The sequence below is a fragment of the Delphinus delphis genome, chromosome 9 (genome assembly GCF_949987515.2).
Source record: "Delphinus delphis chromosome 9, mDelDel1.2, whole genome shotgun sequence".
NCBI lineage: Eukaryota > Metazoa > Chordata > Mammalia > Artiodactyla > Delphinidae > Delphinus > Delphinus delphis.
In genome coordinates this window covers 86986498-87008207 of record NC_082691.1, presented here as the reverse complement: position 1 = coordinate 87008207, position 21710 = coordinate 86986498, and the positions used below count along the sequence as shown (strand labels likewise).

Genomic DNA, 21710 nt, shown 5'->3' with positions numbered 1-21710 from the left:
ACAAAAACGGACGGATAGAACCCTCGGACAAATGGTGGAAGCAAAGCTATACAGTCAAAATCTCACACAGAAGCATACACATACACACTCACAAAAAGAGGAAAAGGGGAAAAAATCATAAATCTTGCTCTCCAAGTCCACCTCCTCAATTTGGGATAATTCCTTGTCGATTCAGGTATTCCACAGATGCAGGATATATCAAGTTGATTGTGGAGCTTTAATGCGCTGCTCCTGAGGCTGCTGGGAGAGATTTCTCTTTCTCTTCTTTGTTCTCTCAGCTCCCAGGGTCTCAGCTTTGGATTTGGCCCCGCCTCTGCGTGTAGGTCGCCGGAGGGCGTCTGTTTTTCGCTCAGACAGGACGGGGTTAAAGGAGCAGCTGATTCGGGGGCTCTGGCTCACTCAGGCCGGGGAGGGGGGGGGAGGGGCACGGAGCGCGGGGGGGGGGAGGGGCACGGAGCGCGGGGGGCGGGGGGGAGGGGCACGGAGCGCGGGGCGGGCCTGTGGCGGCAGACGCAGGCGTGACGTTGCACCAGCCTGAGGCGCGCCGTGCGTTTTCCCGGGGAAGCTGTCCCTGGATCCCGGGACCCTGGCAGTGGCGGCCTGCACAGGCTCCCCAGAAGGGAGGTGTGGAGAGTGACCTGTGCTCGTACACAGGCTTCTTGGTGGCGGCAGCAGTAGCCTTAGCGTCTCATGCCCGTCTCTGGGGTCCGCGCTGTTAGCCGCGGCTCGCGCCCGTTTCTGGAGCTCCTTTAAGCAGCGTTCTTAATCCCCTCTCCTCGCGCACCAGGAAACAAAGAGGGAAGAAAATGTCTCCTGCCTCTTCGGCAGGTCCAGACTTTTCCCAGGACTCCCTCCCGGCTAGCTGTGGTGCACTAACCCCCTCAGGCTGTGTTCACGCCGCCAACCCCAGTCCTCTCCCTGCCTCCGACCGAAGCCCGAGCCTCAGCTCCCAGCCCCGCCCGGCCCGGCAGGTGAGCAGACAAGCCTCTCAGCCTGGTGAGTACCGGTCGGCCCTGATCCTCTGTGCGGGAATCTCTCCGCTTTGCTCCCCGCACCCCTGTGTCTGTGCTCTCCTCCGCGGCTCCGAAGCTTCCCCCCTCAGCCACCCGCAGTCTCCGCCCGCGAAGGGGCTTCCTAGTGTGTGGAAATCTTTCCTCTTTCACGGCTGCCTCCTAGAAGTGCAGGTCCCGTCCCTATCCTTTTGTCTCTTTTTATTTTTTCTTTTGCCCTACCTAGGTACGTGGGGGGTTTCTTGCCTTTAGGGAGGTCTGAGGTCTGCCAGCGTTCAGTAGGTGTTCTGTAGGAGTTGATCCACGTGTAGATGTATTTCTGGTGTATCTGTGGGGAGGAAGGCGATCTCCACGTCCTACTCCTCCGCCATCTTCCCGGAAGGCTTATCCCACATCTTTTGGATGATAGTTTCTGGAGGTGGGATCCTGGTGTCTGTGCTTTATAAAAATCTCCCCTAGTGATTCTGATATACAGGAAGTTGAGCTGATTTCCCACACAGCCTTCTTATCCAAAGTACCATGGTTTATATATCACTTTGTTTTCATGTTGATTTCATTTTACTCTAAAAAACACCGTGAGGTAGGTAAGATGTAGCTTGTTGAAAGACAAGGACACAAATACATCGAGTGGATAAAGGACTTGAGTGGATGTGAGGTAGGTGGGGCTGGAAGGAAGCATGTGTTTCCCATCATTCCCTTCAATTGCCATTAAACAAGGTGACGCCAACATGCAGGCAGCCAATGGCTTCCAGGTAGGGTCTCCCAGGGTGGGGTTACCATGGACCAGGGTCTGCCTTGCCTGTGTATCCAGAGATGGACAGATTCTCAGGACTAACTCACTCTAATTCTCTGGGATATTGATATTGAATGTAAAACGCCATTTATTGATTGTAGTGGAGTCTGTTCCTATCTAGTTAGTGGAAGAATGGTGCTTGCTCTCCTAGACACCCTTCTTGGCTTCATGGTAGCAGGGTATCTGGAGATCACCTTTGTAACCTGAAGGTTTACTGGGTGAGTCAATGAGATGCCTTCAGCTGCTGTTACAGAACCCAAGAATAATGTGAACAGTAAGTGAATGGTCGTCTCACATGAGAAGACCACAGGTTGGTGCCTCCAGGATTGGATCGTTCAGTCACTCAACAGCATCCTCATCCCCCAGGGGCCTTCTTCTCTCTGCTCAGCCATGGTGGCTGTGTTGGTAATGTCTCCTCATGGTCAGGAGGAGCCTGCAACAGTTGATGACATGAAGGGTAGTGGGCAAGTGAGGCAGAGTGGTACTCCTCCACATGAAGTCCCCAGCAGGCTTCCCATTTGGTCCAGTGGGCCAGGCTTGAGTCTCATGGCTGTTCCAAAACTTACCACTGGCAGGGGGAAGGAGACCCCCATGATTGGCTTAATCCAATCATGATTACCCACTGGGGCTGGGATTCACTGGCTTATTCCAGTTGTGATTGGCCCCCTTCTGAGGTGGGGCTGCATATGGAGGCTGTCCTCCTGAATAAAGTTGGGGGATATCCCAGCAAGAAAGAATCGGAGGGGGTGTCAGCTGGCTCACTGGGGGAACGTGGAATTGCAACCGAGAGTCTGGTGGTTTTGAGAACCACGTCATCTGTGCCGTGGAGAAGCCTGGTGACCAACTGCTGTCCCTCCTCTGAGCACGCCTCCTGGTGGGCGAGCCGCATACTCATGTCTGGCAGCCACCACCGTGCTCTCTGTCTCCCTGGTTGGGGTGAGATTAAGACTCAGCTGTTGCTGCTGTTTTGCTCCAGGCCAACCACCCCGAGTTGGCTAATGCCTTTTTTATTCAGACTGTTTAGATTACAGCCTACTTGACTTACATTCTCGTCTAGTGGAAGAAACCATGTCACCCTGAGTAGGCTTTGGTTCCCTGCTCTTTCAGTAGTGATTTGGGGACACTTTGCCCTTGTAAGGTGGCTTCTGCAGATATCTGGTGCTTCCGTGAGGATGTCTTGATTGGTACTAAATTAACTCTCAGAAGGTGACCTTACTTCCTTGTTTCAGGGGCTTCTTTCTGTAGCCTGTGTGTGCAGACTCCATCAGCTACCATTCAAGGGCTGTTTGAAGATGCTGTTCAGATCAGTGCAGGGGAGGTGCCTAGGTGGAAGTTAAATCTGGTACCCAGGCAATACGCTGGCAGGTGGCATGGGGGTTGGTTTGGGCAAATACAGACATGACTGTGATGTGGTCGGGTGTCAATTCAGGTGGGAATACGGGTCACTGGTCGGTTGCTTCATCGATCTTTACAGGCTGAGCATTTTGCCTCATTGATTTTTCACTGTAGACTGAATCTTGTTCATTGTTCACTTAGAGATTGCTTCATTTCTTTTCAATTCATTTTTCTGTGCCCGTTTGACACTTTACCACATTGCGCTATCCTTCCTCGATGTGGCTGCTGATCACCCCTTTCCTGGAACAATCTCTGTGACCTTGGGAAAGGCCTTTAACCCCTCTGAACTCTGTTTCCTCATCTGCTAAATGGAGATGATAATTCTTGCCCGAAGCATCTAGAAGTCGGGGAGGCAGGCATGTGGGTGTCCGGGAGAGTAGCTCCTGAGAGGTGACGGCAGGGTTTGCTTGGTCAGGGAACGATGGCCTTGCTCAGACTTGGCACTGGAGGAAGACCCTCCACTTGAGGAGGGGCGCTGAGATCCTGCAGCCTCAACCCTCACCCAGAGATTGGGATTTCTCCTGCTAATAACTGCAGCTTCGGCCACATTGGCTCCCGAGGACGGAATGCATCTTCCTTAGAACCTCAGCCCGAGAGTGCGTTTACAACTGCCCATTAATATCTAATAGCACAGTTGAGACAAAGCTGGACATTTTAGTAGGACTTTGCCTGGGGCCTGGAGGTCATAAAAGGAAAATAAATAGAGTTACTATAACAAGTCAGTGTGATGTCCAAGTTATAGTTTATTTCACTTCATCTATAGATGAAGCTCCAGTTTAACACCAGCTGTGCTGCCAGGACCACTGTCCTTTTTTGACCCCTGGCTAGACTCTAGAGACCCTTTAAAGTTTAGGCATAAAGACTGAGGCCCAGAGAGTGATGGGAGTCCCCCCTCCCACCTGTGAAATTGTGTCATCTGTCGACCTGTTTGGGGGGCCACCTGTTACCCAGATGACTGACGCAATGATGGTCACCCCTTTGTGAGCATAGCCTTACACCGTAGACCAGGACGGAGGCTCATTATCCCTCAATAAAGCAGCAGCTCCCACGGGGCACCAGAAACACCTGCATTACAGACAGTGAGGAAATGAGACAGCCGGGCAAGGTGCCTTGAAGTTGAACCCGCTCTTTGGGTGTGAGGGTGGAGGGGCCTTTGAGCCTGGGATTGAGTTAGGAGTGGATGAAGCAGAAACCCCTGTTTGTTCAGAGAGGCACATTTTATGCATCTTCCTTTGTCTATGTTTATTCGGTTTTCCCGTCAGATTTCATATAATCATAGAGAAAATTGCAGCCTCTCTCAGCTATGGTAAGAGGAAGCAGGAGAAGGGGGTTACAACAGGCGGGCAGTCTTCTGCCAGGAGGTTAAAAGGAGGGATGCTGTGTGTTCTGGGGCTGTGGCGATGGTGGACAAAATGTGTTACGTGAGTGGGTCTTTAGCAGAAAGAGGACATCAGGGGGACAAAGTTTAGACCACTTGTTGCAGATGCTTCTCTCACCTGGAGATTCTCCTTCCAAACATAAATCTTGATAGCTTTGGGGTTTTTTGTTTGTTTGTTTGTTTGTTTTAGTAAGTGAAGCAAATTACCTTAAATTTCTCAATCTACTTGACAGAATTTTTATAAAGACTGAGAAAATAGATGTAAAAGAATTTTGAGGAATGAAAGCCAGCATACCAACATTTCCCAAAGTGTGTATCATGGAACAGTGTTCCTAGAGATATTAATAGGTGTTAAGCAGTGGAAGGGTTCTTTAGTCAAACATGTTTGAGAAACCCTTGTTAATAATCCTTCAACAGGTGTCTTTATCAAAAGAATTCTCTGGACTTCCATTTTTTATTTTTTTTAAATTTATTTATTTTTGGCTGCATTGGGTCTTTGTTGCTGTGAGCAGGCTTTCTCTAGTTGCGGTGAGCGGGGGCCACCCTTCGTTGCGGTGCGCAGGCTTCTTATTGAGGTGGCTTCTCTTGTTGTGGAGCACGGGCTCTAGACGTGTGGGCTTCAGTAGTAGTGGCACTCAGGCTCAGTAGTTGCGGCGCACAGGTTCTAGAGTGCAGGCTCAGTAGTTGCAGTGCACAGGCTTAGTTGCTCCATGGCATGTGGGATCTTCCCGGACCAGGGCTCGAACCTGTGACCCCTTCGTTGGCAGGTGGATTCTTAACCACTGCGCCACCAGGGAAGTTCCAGGACTTTTAATAATAAGCTAATGTGCATCTTGGCTGTCCAGGAGGGTGACTGGTGTTTCCCAAACTTGCTTCATCAGGAACCCTTTTCGGATACAGCTTTGGGAGGCACTGATGTTCTTCTCCGTGCTCTGACGTTATAATTGTGTGGGTTGAAGTTGCAGGTGGTAGAAAGGGGTGTGCTTTCATTCAGTAAGCTTTGATAGGCATCTGTCCATCACCTTTTCTCATTTCAACATTTCTTCCCCTTCTCACCAGCATCCATGCCATGGCAACTGTGAGCAGGAGTTCCTTAGAATCCAGAACAGTTTGGGGGGGAGGGAGTCCACTTTTCAAAATTAAATACTGTCTTACTCTACATTCTACAGCATGCATGAACCTTAGAGACATCATGCTAAGTGAGATAAGCTGGACCCACAAGGACAAGTACTGTATGATTCCACTTATATGAGGTCCCTAGTCAAATTCATAGAGACAGAGAGTAGAATGTTAGTGGCCAGGGACCTGGGGGGAGAGAGGTTTGGGGAATTAGTGTTTCAGTTTGGGATGATGGAAGAGTTCTGGTGATGGATGACAGTGATGGCTGTACAACGATACAAATGTGTGCTTAGTGGTATTGAACTGGACACTTAAAAATGGTTAAAATGGTTATATCACTTATATGTGGAACCCAAAAAATGATGCAAATGAACTTGTTTACAAAACAGAAACAGACTCACAGACATAGAAAACAAATTTATGGTTACCAAAAGGGAAGTGGTAGGGATAGATTAGGAGTTTGGGATTAACAGATACAAACTACTATATGTAAAATAGATAAACAACAAGGGTTTACTGAACAGCACAGGGAACTATATTCAATATCTTGTAATAACCTATAATGGAAAAGAATATGAAAAAGAATATACATATGTATGTATGTATGTATATATATATGTATATATAAAAAACTGAATCACTTTGCTGTACACCTAAATCTAACATAATATTGTAAATCAACTATAGTTCAATTAAAAAAGAAGAAAAATGGTTAAGATGGTAAATTTTTACCTTATATAGATTTTACCACAATTTTCTTAAAAGTTAAAAAGTCTTGTCCTTAGCCTGAGTTCTTTTGATTTTGGTCTAATTTCTTTCAGACGCTTACTTTTAGACCTTCACTGGTTTGCATAACTGGGTGCCCAAGATTCTCTTTGTAATCTGAGTGAAGAGAGGGCTCCTTGCTGAGAACTAAATAACTGATGCTGAATATCCTTTGCCATTTCCGCTCTTTTAGTATTATTAATTTTGGCTCTACATTTATGAGGTTTACAAACTAGCCTGTACTTCATAAGCATTTGCAATTTCCCTTTAGTAAAATTGAAACTTCGATGTGATAGTTTTGCTTTCGCAAAAAATAAGTGTAAAATGCTGGGTCCCTTAGGAAAATATTTTAGTTGGCGTCCCCTTCCTCCAGCCAAGGTCCCCTGGTGCAGCCTCTGCCTCTCCCGAGGGCTGGCACAAGCAGAGGGCCCTGATGCCTCTGGGGCTTTCTGCAGGCTTAGGTTCAGATCTTAGCTTCACTTCATGTTAGGTACTGAGAATCAGTTTCTCATCTAGAAAGTAAGGATACCATCAGCATCCTCTTGGAGCATTTAAATGAGATGCTTTCTGCAGACCACACAGCTAGCTTCTCTGTGAGCCACTTCCCTCCATGATTCCCTCCCGTACCAACCCTGGCAGACTCTGCAGACAGCCCTGCCCTTGATGTCCCAAACTGGACTCTTGACTTCTTTGTTCCCCTGCCCTGTTCCTCCCTAGCCTCCCCCATATCAGTAAAATGACACGACCATCCACCCAGGTGCTCAAGCCAAAATCAAGGAGGTGTTATGAATGTTCCTCTCATTTCCATATTCACCAGCAAGCCCTACTAGAGCAGTGATGACCTGTTTTCACCTGCGTCACGTGAGCCAGGCCGCCATCACCCCTCAAGGAACTCCTGCAGGTCTCCTGTTCCACCCACAAATCATTCTCCACCTGGAACCACACTGAGTTTGTCAATGATAAACTGATCGTGTTACTTCCTTGCTTAAAACCTTTTCATGGCTTCCCATACCGTTTGGAATGAAATTCCCGTTCCTTCCCCTGGATTTGAACGCCCTCTGTCATCTACCCCCCACCTTTCCCTCAGACCCCATTATTCACACTTCCCTGCTCGCCCAGTGTCTTCCGGCTGCTCAGCCTTCTGCCTTTTCCGTGCCAAGTCTGCCCCCTCCTCAGAGTTTCTGCACTCACTCTGCCTTTGCCCTAGAATGCTCTTTCCCCAAATCGCTGCGTAGTTGGCTTCCTCCTTGTTTAGCCTCCCTGCGAGCCTCAAGACACCTCTACTGGCCACTACAGCTAGGGAGTGCCCTGTCCCCGCAGTTACTCTGTATGAAATGAATATCCTTTTTTTTTTTTTTTAAAAGGACTTACCCTATCTGAAAATAACTTTTTCCTGTTTACTGTCTGTCTTCTCCCTATTAAATGTAAGCTCTGTGACATCAAAATCTTTTTGTCTTAGTCACTGTGCACCCTTGGAACATGGGTTCCTGATATTGTAGGAGCTGAACACGTGCTGTTGAACGAATGAAGGGATGAACTTGGGTCACCCTCCCCGCTTGCTACTTTGCCCCTTATGTCATCCCTTGGCCACCAAGAACTCGTCCAGTTGTGCCGCCTCCTTGGGCTGAAGGAAAGGGTCCTCTCCCAACACATGCAAAACATCAAGGTAAATGGAGGTGATGACAGTCCAAAATTGTTTAGTTTTTATACTGTAATAGGCTAGGAGGCCTTCCTTTCCTCCCAGTTAACCACTGCATTGGTCATGGGGTCTTCTAGACTTATCCCCCATCCCGCTTTGACATACGATCTTCAGTGATGACTCTGATGGGTGGCCTTGTGGTTTACAAGAAAGTGTTGGGTTCATCAGAAGACCTGAGTTGTGGACATATGAAGAGCAGAGCTTTGGACAACTTAATGAAATTCTCTTGAGTCTTGGTGTCCCCATCTGAACAGTAATAATAATGGGTTGGATGGGGATAGATATATTTTTGGAGTCATGAGTGTTGACTGCATATGAAGGAGCACGTGGAAGGCAAGATATAACCCACAAACAAGAGGTGGTGGTAGTGGAATTTCAGGCCGTGTAAGAGGCTGAGGTGGCCAGAGTTGGCAGGTGTTTTCCCCTCTGTGTGGAGCATTGCGTGTTTCCGTCCACTGAGTAATGTGCAGAGCAGACTCATAAGAGCTGCAGAATCTACTTCAACGTCTCCTGGGTCTCGCAATGGATTCGACACTCTGTCACGCCTGAGATTCATCTCTTGGACTCTTGTGCCCCCAGTGACACAGCTTCTGAGCAGGTCCTGAAAGGAGGTGTCAGCAGCGTCCAACAGGATTCCTTCCTCTGCCTGGCCTTGCCCCGGGCCCTCCAGCATTAGCACCGGCTCTGTATTCTTGTCACCTGGAGAAGGAGGACGGCATGGCCAATTCATAGGGTTGCTATAGGAGGGACTTAGTCCCGGCAGGAGTGCTGGCGAGAGGCCCCGGCATTGATGTGGGGCAGAGGTTGTCTTGTTGAGGACTGTGCTGTGTGGTCTCTTTACAGTGACGGGCACCTTGGAGAATGGTCTTGGAGGGCCTTCACCATCCTGTGCCTCACTTGAGAAATGGTGGCAGGATGGGGGTTAAGATTTCCTGCTCCCTGCTCGTATGTTGCTGGCACAAATACGGAAATAGAGTGAGGTCTCAGCAGAATGGAGTGGGTTGGGCAGGGGCAAAGGAGTTGGGAGATTGGAATGTGTTAGTTAATCGAGATTCATTGCCAGAAACCACACGTCTCCTTGGTCCTTTGATTCATAGGTGTGTGCCCAGCAGGTGGGAAAGGTAGGATGACAGGGTAGCACAGGTCCCCACTGGTAGGGACCCAAACACTTAAAGCCCATGGGAATAAGGAGGGGATGGGGAGCCTAGAACCACCTCCTTAGGAGGAATGACGCGTTATACTAGTGTTACTTGATCAATACTAAGTGTTTTTAAAATTCAGTGTTGCCACGGTGATGGAGATTATTTCCAAACTTTAAGATATAAAATACCCTATTCTGCTAGCTCCTTGCATATTTCCAGGTAGTAGTGCCTGGCCCCCAAACTTTGTTGCAGTCGATTCTGAACCTTTTTTTTAAAGGAGTGAATATAGCTCTGTTCTGCTTCCGGCTGCAGGGAAGATTTCTGCCAAGATTCGCGGCACGCAGCTGAAATATGTTTTGTATTTTCTGAGCTTTGGCTCATCGTGGAATTAAATAGCACTAATTGCATGAATATAGACCAGCAAGGGAGACAACTGTTCACTTCCTGATTTTCCCAGGAATTGAAAACGAAAGGGAGGGGGTAGAGGACAAGTAGGGGACAGGGGAGAGGAAGAGCCTTCCCACCGCACATCAGATGACTGCAGAAGTGCGATTATTTGGCCCAGACGTGCCCCAGATAGCCTGTTCCCTCATGGTGTTGCCATTTGGTGGCATCACCAGCTTCCCTCAGGAAGACCCTGTGGGCTGGAAGGCAGGAGGCCGGGCTGTGGGAAGCAGGTCTGCTCTGCTGGGGGTGGCAGTGATGGCCTGGGGTGGGGAGGCATTTTGGGAGCAGAGTGGTACCCGGGAGAGATGCTGAGTACAAGGATCTGAGTGCAGTGGGCTCCCAGCTGGGTCCCCCTATCAACCTGCTTCTAGCATCCTTTCCAAACCTGTTGACCTTTTTTAGTCAGAAAAGTTTACTTAGAGATTTCTACCAATCTAAAGAAGGGAATTTCCATTCCTTTTAAAATTCCTTCTCCTGCTAAAGATAGGAGGTGGAATAGGCAGGATCACCTTATCATGGGTTATCAGTTAAGCCCTTCAGTGGGTGGGATGGCTTCAGAGCTTGGAGGCCTCCTGCTGATTCTTCACTCAACTGTCGAGTGTTGGGGCCCTCAGAGGCCGGAAGCAGCGAGGGCCCCTCCTTGAAACGTTAACTTGCTCCCCAGGCTCTGACTCAGTGAATGGGCCAACGCCTGAGCGGACCAAGTGTGTCGTGCTCCAGCAGTCCTTGCTGAGAGAGAGAAAACAGGTCCAAGGAATGTGGTGGAGGCTCGCTTAACAGCTGCATGCCCCACGTTCTCTGGGGGCAGGTCGTGGAACTAGACCGCAGTGGGCTCTCCCGAGGCTCTTCACAACTTAGATTTCAGCCGCTACAAAGCCAGTTGAGGGGAGGATGCAAAGAGACTGGAAAGAGAGGCTTCAGCACCAGCCTTGTGTTTTGCAGTGAACACACCCTCCCCGGGTGTTGTCATCCTCACCATTTCATGGCAAAGGCCATTAGTGGAACCCTCCCCACACCAGTGTCAGCCTGTGCTCCATGAAGCCTGAAATGCTTCACTCTCACTCCTCCTAGATTTAAGCCCAAATAGAAACATAATGATCTCCCTTGACTCATCACCCTATTTCCAGAAATGCCATTTTACAGATGGGGAAACTGAGGCATCAAGCAAGCAGGACCCTTCCTGATACCCGTAGCATCCTTGCTGCTGTGATTCAGAGAGGGGAGGCTCTTATGGGTGCCTGTGGCCGACACGTTAACCACTGTGCACGAAGGATATCCTCCCTCTTCCCACGACCGTGGCAGGAGAGAAGGGCCTCGAGAGAGAGGAGCTCATTAGCCTGAAGCCCACGTGACGTGGCTTTGCTTTCTGGTGCCATGCTGGGAGTCCAGGGAGAGAAGATGGAAAGGCCCAGGGGAGTGGTGGATTGGGTGGCTGGGAGAGCGGCAGAGGGCCTCCTTTCCATATGAAGATCAGTTAGCAAAGCAAGTCTTCCATCCACTTCACCCTGGGCCATACGCCTGAGACGGGGCTGCACGGATAGATGACTGTCCCAGCACACGGTGGACCCCAAGCCCCTTCTCTGTGACGCGAATGTCCACCCAGGTCTTGGGGCAGCAAAAGTGACAACAGATGCTGCCTTTGCCACAGCTTTGGGATGTCTTGAGCGTCTTCCCATGATGTGCCTCCATTTCCGCACCTGCAGAGGCCAGTGGGGACCCTCAGAAGATACTGGGAGCCAATCCCCTGGATAGGGCATTTCTCACCGGCCGGGCCAAGGGCTAGGGTGGAAGAGAGTGACCACACTGACGCCAAGACGGCTGGTACATCTGCCCCCCGGTTCCTGGCTGGCTGGTTTCTTTAAATGAGACGCTGGAAGGAAGCTGACGATTCTGTCCTCCCAGCCCAGGCTGCTATTGAGAGCGTTGTGTTTTCAAAGCCTCACAGCCAGACTTGGAGGCTTAGCGACTCCCCTGCCCGAGCACAGTGCCTGGAGTATAAAGGGCTGCCGCAGTGTAATAATAGAGTTCCTTCCTGCGCTTCCTGGGCTCGCTGGAGCTCCCACTCGGTCTCTGCTGGGAACAGCAGACTTGGCCAGGGAAAGGTGGTTCTGCACCCTGGGGGGCTCCCTCAAGGCCAAGGGTAGGGAGGCCTGGGGGAGGGGAAACCATAGATGGGGGCCTCAGGGGTCCGGCCTGGACCTAATCTCTGAATGGCAGTGGCTCACTGACTCACCCTCCTGCAGAAGCTCCTTGCAGGCTGGTTGCAAAAGCTCTGTCCATGGTAATCACGTCCCCCCAGCCCTCTCTAATAAACTGGAAGGTAAGGATTAAGTAGCTGAGCTTGGTGCTGAGTTTCCCAGGGCCCAGGCTGGTTGCCTGGCGGCTGGACGCTAAGCCTGTGCCCGGCTCCCCACGGCTCCCTTTTCCCCATCCTTTATGCCCTTCTCCAGCCCTTCCTCCGACCACCAGTGTCACATTTCTCATTGCTCAAAAGAGCAGAAGCAGAGGGAAAGCAGACTGGAGGGATTGACTCCTGGGCTTATGGACCTGCCCCGGCTGTGGCCGCCTTCTGCTTTTGTGCTGGGTTACGGCCAGGCTGACCCTTCTGGGTCCCCGCTCCTGCACACAAGACTGTCCAGTCACAGTGCTGTGGCCTCCTCTTGGGAGGACAGTTACTTTGACTTGATGTTTGCCCTAGTGGTAGCGATGGGTGGCACTGTGACACCCACACCCTGGGGCACTTTTCCTCTTATGAATGTGGCAGTCATTTCTGAGACCTCAACAGGGAGGAGGGTGGCAGCCAAGGCCAGGACTAGGTAGTGAAGCACACGTGGGGCTGCATGCCCGTCGTGGCTTCAGAAGGCAGGCACAGATGTTCCGTGTAAATATAATCCTCCAGGAAAAGAAAGAATTCATGGCTCCTACTTCTAGAAACCAAGAGTTTCAAGTGAGAAATGCAGACAAGAAGAAATACTGGTTACTTGCGGAGGGTGCTCTTCTGAATACGTAGATTTCCCATTGGAGTAGGAGCCCACAGAGGCCTCTCTCCATTTTGCCGGCTTGGATCAATAGCTGGCTGGCGTTTCCTGGATGAAATAGAATGGAGACCTGGGCTGTGTCCCCAGTCCCCTCACTGCCCTTAGCTGCACACACACAGTGCCTCCCTGGTTCCAAACTTCAGAAGGACCCCTTCGGAGGAACATGAAGATATTTCTCCCCTGCAGACATCGGCATGGCCACCTCCCACCTCTCTGGGCTTGGCAACTTGCGGTCTGGCTTTGGGAACAAGGAGGGAGCTACTGACACCTGAAGAGGACTTTCCCTGGGGTCAGCCTGAGGCACTGCAGGAGTGGAGCCCCACTGTGCCCGGCCTCGGGTTAGAATCCGGCTCTGATAGGCGGCGTGCTGGCTGCGTTTCTGCCTGTGTTCGTTAGGGTGGTGCCAACTGCTGGGACACACAAGTTCACCATTTCAGAGCCTTGTCCCAGGACTGGTTTATTTCTTGTCTGACCTGGATGTCTGTGGTTAGTGGGTGGGTCCTTCCATCTTGAGGCTCTACCATCTTGCAGGGCCTCAGAATTCTGTTTATCCAGCTGGTAAAAGGATCTGTAGAGAAGACATATCTATTTCTTACCTGCTTTGGGATGGAAGCGTCACCATGACACTCCTTCACCAGTCATGCGGTCACACCTGGAGACTGTGTGGAAACGGAGAGGCCGAGAAGCATAGGCCATAGCTGGTAGCCATCTCTTATCAACAGCTTTACACCAGCAGCTGCATGGGTGGGGAAGCACACAGTTTTGGTGGATAGCTAGCTTCCTGTCCCCTGGCCTCACCTGCGTAAGAAATGAATTACCTCTAGTGCAGCCCAGTCAGGGGGACTAAGGGGAATGAGGCTCCTGGTTTCTAGGAAACCAGGAGGGGTTGGGAGGTGGAGCTCGGAAGAGCTTGCCAGTGACTATGGCTGACCTCAGAGGGGAAGCTACAGGACCCAGTAAGAGACCTCAGCCATTGGAGGGCAGGGCTACTGTCCTCTGCTTTGGAGTGTCTGTAGCCCTTGCACCCAGCTGAGAACCCCTCTCGTGGTACGTGATCCATCAACACTCATTGGCCGGATGAACAAATGCATCCTGACTTCCAGCAACTGGGTCTCCTGCGCTGTTTTCCTTGCTGCAGTTTTGTTTCCAGGCCCACCTTCTTCTCCTCAACGTAGGCTGCGCTGATGTGCTCTGCTGAGTAGGGCCGTGGTTCTCAAGTCTAATTTGTGGATGCAAGGCAACCTGTTATGCTATTCCAGCTGGAGGACCGGCAGTTCTCATTGTAAATTGTGTCTGAAAGATGTAGTTTCCCAGTTGCCTTTGAAGTCATGCTTTTAATGGGCAAAAGTGGGTATTTTAAGTAGCTACAAGCCCTGATTAGAATAGGGTAAAATCAGCATTGTGTGCTTGGGCTCAGTGGCTCAGCACCAAGGTTTACTTGGTACTTCAGCTGTGGGTGATCCCAGCTGCCACCTCATCCACTCTTCTGTGAGGTCGTCATCCGTTCCTCGTTTAGTCATTCTTCATTCATTCATTCATAATTCATCCATTCGTTCCTTCACGTAGTCCCAACATACCGACCATAGATCAAGCTCTGGGCTTGGAACTGAAGAGAATAGTGGTGAAAAATACATAGTAATTTCTGACCTCCAGAAGCTCACATTTTTTTAGATGGCAGGGAGCATCAGTGGGCAAATATAGCAGCGTTTGTGGAATGTGAGACGCTTGTGGTTGTACTAACTCGAGTTCCTGGACTGACACGCAGTGGGGGCTGTCCTAGACCAGGGCCAGGGTCAGACATGCTTCATTGGAAGGGTGAGGCCCTAGGTGAGGGAGTGGGGTGGTCATCGTGGGCAGGGGAAACCACCTGTGCCGAGGACACGGAGGCATGGCCAGGTGGAGAGCATCCCGGGAGACTTGGCAGCACAGCCCTCAAGGCAAAGGCCCAGCAGACAGGGGAGCATCGTGATGGATTATGAAAGTCAGCATGCACACGTACACACACACACACACGTGCGCACGCACACACACCCAAACTCACCTGGAAAAAGCCGCACTATTTGCAAAATTCTAGTTTATCTCTGGGGCAGTGGGACACTGAGATCTCTTTGGCATGCTGCTTCTTGTGAAAGAAAAGTCTATTAGGGAGGATGTGGTGAGAGACACCTTACTCTTTTGGCTGGAAGGCTGGATTTTTCTGTGTATGGGTCAGGATTCTTTCATTAACACATGCCAGAGCCCTCACTGGCTTATGCAAAAGGGGAATTTTTGGCTCACGTAGCCAGGAAGTATAAGCAGAGAGGTGGCTTCAGTGCACGTGATCTAGACATCTGTGTGATGTCACCAGGACCTGGGACTCAGGACTTTCTATGCCTTGGCTCAGCTCTGCTCTCTTCGTACTTAACTTCCTTCTCTTCAGGCTCCCCTCCCCCACTCCCACTCCCCTGGTTGCAAGACGGTGTCCGCAGTTCTTAAGCCCACCCCTCTCCAAGGCCACAGCCAATGGAAGACCTAAGACTTTTTCCTCAGCACTCATCCAAAGTCTGTTGCCTCCCAGAGATTCTGATCCAACCAGGTACCCATCCCTAAACTAGTCACTGTGACCTGCACTTGCTCTGTGCTGATTGGTTTGGGCCCGGGTCATGTGTCCTCCCTTGAACCAGGGGTGGAGTCAATTTCCCCAGACGCTTTTGGGCTGAAAGGGGGTGAAAGGGTGGATTCCAGAGGATAAATGGATGGTAGCAAAAACAACATCAAAAACAACAGGTGTCTACTATCTCTAACAGTGTCTTCCTTTTTAAAAAAAAAATTTTTTTTTTTTGCGGTGCGCGGGCCTCTCACTGTTGTGGCCTCTCCTGTTGTGGAGCACAGGCTCCGGATGCGCAGGCTCAGCGGCCATGGCTCACGGGCCCAGCCGCTCCGCGGCATGTGGGATCTTCCCAGACCGGGGCACGAACCCGTGTCCCCTGCATCGGCAGGCAGACTCTCAACCACTGCGCCACCAGGAAAGCCCCCATTTTTTTTTTTTTAAATCATGACTGTATTAGAGTTTTCCAGAGAAGCAGAAACTACACATATATATTGAGAGAGAGAGAGAGAGATTGATTTTAAGGAATTAGGTCATGCAATTATGGAGGCTCCAAGTCCAAAATCAGAGTAGGACCGCAGACTTGAGACTCAGAGGAGATCCCATGTCATAGTTCAAGTCCAAGGGCTTCTGCTACAGAATTCCCTCTCCCTTGGGGAGGTCAGGCTTTTGTTCTATGCAGTCTTCACCTGATCTGGTAGCCACACACTTATATTTTAGGGGAGAGTCTGCTTCACTCAAAGTCCACTGATTTAAATGTTAATCTCATCCAAAAACACCCTCACAGAAACATCCAGAATAATATTTGACCACATATCTGGGCACGATGGCCCAGCCAAGTGGACACATCAAATTCACCATCACAGTGACCGACAGTAAGAAGTACACTGACATCACACTCGTGCATACACATACGTGGCTGAAACAAAAGCCTCACAAAAGTCTCATCCTTCCTAAATGTGACCTACTCTCATTTTTCTCTTCTATTTTATTTCATTAAAAAAGTACCTGTAACCTGCGCAGGTTACTAGACTGATGCTGGATTATGACTTGTCTTTTGAAACATCATCCTAGAAGACATTTTCTGGGTGTTCTATCATCCCATGGCAAACGTCCTGAGGAAAACAGGATTCTGTCCAGAGGGTCAGGGAAGGTACCGTGTGCCACCGAGGGAGACCCGAACAGATTGCCAAGTCACGCTCTCACTGGATGTGACCCCAGCCAGGACCTGTCCCTGCTCATGCCTCCGTTTCCTTATCTGTAGAGGCCGTATACTTACAAATGCCTCTTCTACCTAACAGCATTGCCACGTACAGTACAGTCAGAATGAGATAATATATATGAAAACACTTTGTAAACTCTAAAGTAATTTCGTGAGGTCATTGCTATTTTTAAACTACTGTATAATAACTTTCTTCTCTGCCACTCAGGAGTCTGAGAAGATGATGCTATTTCACGAAAATTAGTTTGAGCTCTTCACCACTTGCCACACAAAACAAAGCCCCAATTTCTCTAATCAAAATGATGATCAGCTTCTAAAAATGAGTCCCATCTCCCCTGAGATGATTCAGAATTAAAATTTGATTTCAAAGAGGGTTTGGGTTTGATTCAGAGACTTTCAGTTCTGTCTTCCCGTCCCTTTCCCACCCTACCTAGTTCAGTGAGTCCTTCCGGGCCCCCTTGGGGTGACTCGGTTACATTATTTGCCTTGAAGAGTCAGAATTGGGCTGAATGCTACCTCTGATACTTTTGTTTTAAAACCCAGTTGAGGGACTTCCCTGGCGGTACAGTGGTTAAGACTTTGTCTTCCAGTGCAGGGTGTGCGGGTTCGATCCCTGGTCGGCGGGTTAAGATCCCACATGCCTCGCGGCCAAAATACCAAAACATAAAACAGAAGCAGTATTGTAACAAATTCGATAAGGACTTTAAAAATAGTCCACATCAAAAAAATCTTAAAAAAAGAAACAAAACACAAAAACAGCTGAATGATGACCTGAGAGAGAGATGGTGGATGGGATCTGGAATCTCAGTGAGGGTTTCCTAGGTTGAGTCATCACTTACATGGATAGATGGAACGGACACCACTGGAGAAGTCCAGCTTTGCCAGGACGGAGAGCCTCAGGCCGCCCTGGAGGGCAGGGGCAGGCAGCTCTGCTCACCTGTGGGTCCCGTGCTGGGGTAGGAGGGCTGCAGCCGGCTCACCATTGTGGCAGTGCCCGGTGGGGTCTCTGGTGAGGCAAGCTGAATCCCACATCCCTGCTAGCTCCCCCTTCTCTTCCATTTCTCTTGTTTGTTTGCTAATCCGTCTCTCTCGTGGTGTGTAGAATGAGAGGCTGGTTATTCCTATCACATGTCATCGTTTTCTGTGGGCTCCCCCCTCTCCAGGCACAGTAATTTCGCCGTCCCCAGATGAGGGTGACGAGTGTTTGAGATGCATAACTGTGTCTCCTTTCAGTGCCTAGTACAGGATGGAGAATGAGGCCTGGCACCTTTCTGCTCAGTAAATTTATAATTACAGGCTTCCTCGTCTCGCCTCTTGCAAAGCAGAGAGCTGTTGATTGGCTTGTGGGTCCGTGAGTGTGTACAGCGAGGCGGGGTGTGGCAGGCACACTTTCCCGGGGCTCGGCAGGTTCCAGTACAGGGACGGCCGTAAGTTCCCTCCAGAGGGTCGGTGGCTGAGGCCTGACCCGCACCTGCCTGTCTGGAGTGAGGATGACCAGCCCTGCTGGAGTGCGGTTGCTGGCAGTGGTGTTCTGAGAGCTGTGTTAGGCAGCAGAGAGTATGGCACCCAAAGAGCCGGCTCCTCCCGACAAAGGCCAGGGAGCAGGTGCTGAAGCGGGTTCAGGTAAAGTCAGGAGACATGGGAAGAGCCCTGGATTAGGAGTCCAGGGACCTGAGCTTAATCCCATCCCCACCATGAACTCACTCTGCGACCTCCTGCAAGTCCTTTAACTTCTGTGGATCACAGCTCCCTCGTCACTAAAATCAGGGACTGGGAATCATCAAACTGGACCATCTCTTTCAGCTCAAAAACTTCTAGATTCTTCTCTGATATTTAGATTTGCACAGGCAATTCATGATGAACCAGCCCGACCTCCTGACCCCTCATCACTCTAATGGAGATGATGCCATTGGGCACTTTTTTTTTTTTTTTTTTTTGCGGTACACGGGCCTCTCACTGTTGCGGCCTCTCCCGTTGTGGAGCACAGGCTCCAGACGCACAGGCTCAGTGGCCATGGCTCACGGGCCCAGCCGCTCCGCGGCATGTGGGATCTTCCCAGACCGGGGCACGAACCCGCGTCCCCTGCATCGGCAGGCAGACTCTCAACCACTGCGCCACCAGGGAAGCCCCATTGGGCATTTTTTGATCCTAATCCTTTCATCTTCTTTCACTCTTGTCAACACCAACAGCTCTCACTTAAGAAGTGCTTACTTCAGGCCAGGAGAAGCCCTGTGCCAGGCACTTTCCAGCCCTTTATGCTTTCAGAGGGAAATAGTTGTGCCCGTTGTGATGGGCATGACCTGTGAGGTTATGCCCTGGGAGTCCCCAGGGGCTTTGCTGTCCTCCTGTAGAGCTGGTATTGCCGGGTGATGTCCCGGGATTTCTGTGTGTGGGAACTTACATGGGTTAAACTGGACTTCTGAGGGCTCTGGAATTGTGCTTTCCTAGAAATAGGACGGGCTTTGCAATGATACAAAGCTGGGTTTCAACCCCAGCTCTGCCACTTACGAGCCATATGCTCTTGCAGAGCTAGTTTCCTCACCTGAAAAGCAGGTCAGACACTCCTGACCCCAGCGAACAGTTGTCTGAGGAGTGAGGTAATGGGTGTGCCAGCATTTGCCTTGGGGCCCGGGGTCCCGAGTGATGCACAGGTGCCGATGCTTCTCCTCGCCTCCAGCCCCTCTTCCTGCCACTCAGGAAAGAGTTCTTGAGTCTCTCCTCCATGTCAGGTGTGGGTCTAGCACTGTGGACACACTAGCAGGCAAGGCAGCCCCCCCACTACCCCCACGGAGCTCACAGGCCTCAGCTCCAAACTCAGCTCTTTAGGCAAAGGCTAAATCGACAGGAGCGCGGAGGCTCCTCCCTGGGAGCGGGGGCTGAGCTCTTTGCCTTTAAGTTTCTTCCCTCAGCACTGTGCATTTTAGTCTCGACCTCCCAGGGGCACCCTGACGAGGTCCTGGCTCCCTCTCCAGCCCTGTCTCCTCCTGCTTTCCAGACAGAGTCTTCCTGGCGTGCACCCTGGTTGAAATGCCCTTGCTGTGGCTCCATGGACCCCTGCCCTTCCTTTCCAGCTCTGCGGGTCCTCTCGAAGTTCACGGCTCAGCCCAAGTGCCATCGCCTCTCCAAGGCCTCCCACAGCCTTCTCCTTGCTCCCTAGCCCGGGGTTAGAGGTCAGCTGTCTTCACCCGAGCTCTCGAAGGCCGTCATGTAACGTTTCACCGTCTGAGTAATTAGGTTCTGGCAGTGTCTGCCCCCCTGACTCTGGGTTTTTCAAGGGCCTGGTCCAGCCTCGGCCATCCTTGGATCCATGGTGTGTTGCTCATTTGGAATGTGCCCTAAGCCTACGTTTGCCATGTCGGGGAAGAGATGAAGGCCCTCCGCTCACAAGACTGCTGTCGGTCCGTGGGTGTGCCAGTTTCCCTCCTCTGATGTCTTCTTGAGAACGTTTGTGGTTTTCATTGGGAATGAAAACGTCAATGTCAATGTCATTGTTAGCTGACAATGTCAAGTGTTTGTTTTGCTTTCCTCCTTCTTTCTTCTCTTGGTTTCCATCTAACTTTGTACTCTCTCTGCTTGTGGGAGGGGCAGATAGGTTTCTTTGACTCAGCCATCTGCCTCTTTCCATCACCTTGTTTCTGAGTTGTTTGGGAGGGGGAAATGAGAGAAATTCCACAGAGCTGAGATGTCTCCGAATAAGATGTAGGCCATTCCTGCCCAGATTTCTGCCAAACTGGAAGAAATATGAAGCCATCCTCTGGAAACACACGCAGAAAAGCATCTTGCATAGAAATGAATGAGACCATTAGGATGGAAAGCTATTTTGTTCCACGGGGAGTTATTTATTTATGTATTTATTTACTTGACCACTTTTCTTAAAGCATTTGTTCTTTGCCTTTAATGAAAACCTCTCAGAGGAGGCCTCACCCTGGGCAGCGGCCAAGACCTGCCTCATTCAAATGATGTTGGGGGACTTCCCTGGTGGTCCAGTGGTTAAGACTTTGCCTTCCGATGCGGGGGGTGCGGGTTTGATCCCTGGTCGGGGAACTAAGATCCCACATGCCTCACAGCCAAAAAACCAAAACATAAAAAAAACCAAGAGCAATATTGTAATAAATTCAATAAAGACTTTAAAAAAATGAAAAAAAAACAAAATGGGGCTTCCCTGGTGGCGCAGTGGTTGGGAGTCCGCCTGCTGATGCAGGGGACACGGGTTCGTGCCCCAGTCCGGGAAGATCCCACATGCCGCGGAGCAGCTGGGCCCGTGAGCCATGGCCTCTGAGCCTGCGCGTCCGGAGCCTGTGCTCCGCAATGGGAGAGGCCACAACAGTGAGAGGCCCGCGTACTGGAAAACAAAACAAAACAAACAAACAAAACAAAACAAAAAAACCCAAAATGACATCAGGGCTCAGACCTGGGCAGTGCACCCAGAGGACCTGGTGGCTGCCTCCGAGTAAAGGGATCCGGGATGTGGGTTGTTAATTTGGCCTCATGTGCCGTCCAGCAGCGGGGAGGTGCAAAGGAGAAGCTTCCCCTGCAGTAGGTGCAGACCCAGAGGGCCAGGGCCGTAATGGACAGCCCCCAAAAAAGGGTTGTTTGAACTAGTCTTCTGTGCGTAAACAGTCACTGGTGGACGTCCCCGTCTGTGCCTGGCTGGGGTAAACTGAGATGTTTTAGCAGGACGGCATGAGAGTCTGCCATGGACTTGGACAGTCCTGGTCCTGGTTTCAGTTGGTCTCTAGGGCTTTTAGCTGTGCAAACTGGATTACTCCCCTCAGCTGGAAGGTGGGAGTGTCAGTAGTACTTATATCGCGAGGCTGCTAGTCAGGGTCCCAGCAGGAAGCATTGTACATACAAATCAGGTCATTTGCGCAAAGGTTAATAGAGGGGGTCTTGACACGTGCCTCCTTAGAGGCAGGGCAGTGTTTGGGGGCGAGAACGTTGAGGCCCGTTCCCTCCCCTAGGACCAAAGGGAGGCAGGCAGGAGGTGGTTCACCTGCAGCCCCCCTCCCCTCCTCCTAGCCTCTCCCAGTCCCACTGGGCTTCGGCTGATTCTCCCCACTGGCTGCACCTAACCAGGCCCCAGGGCAAGGAGCCTGCAGAGGTATAGTCCCTACA

At 50.7% G+C, this 21710-nt stretch overlaps 1 protein-coding gene across 2 annotated transcripts in view; it reads left to right on the top strand.

Annotated features, from left to right (window-relative positions):
* The window catches only part of PLXNA4 (plexin A4), a 200903-nt gene that overhangs the window by 52224 nt on the left and 126969 nt on the right, over positions 1-21710 (top strand). The gene's annotated exons all lie outside the window — the stretch shown is intronic.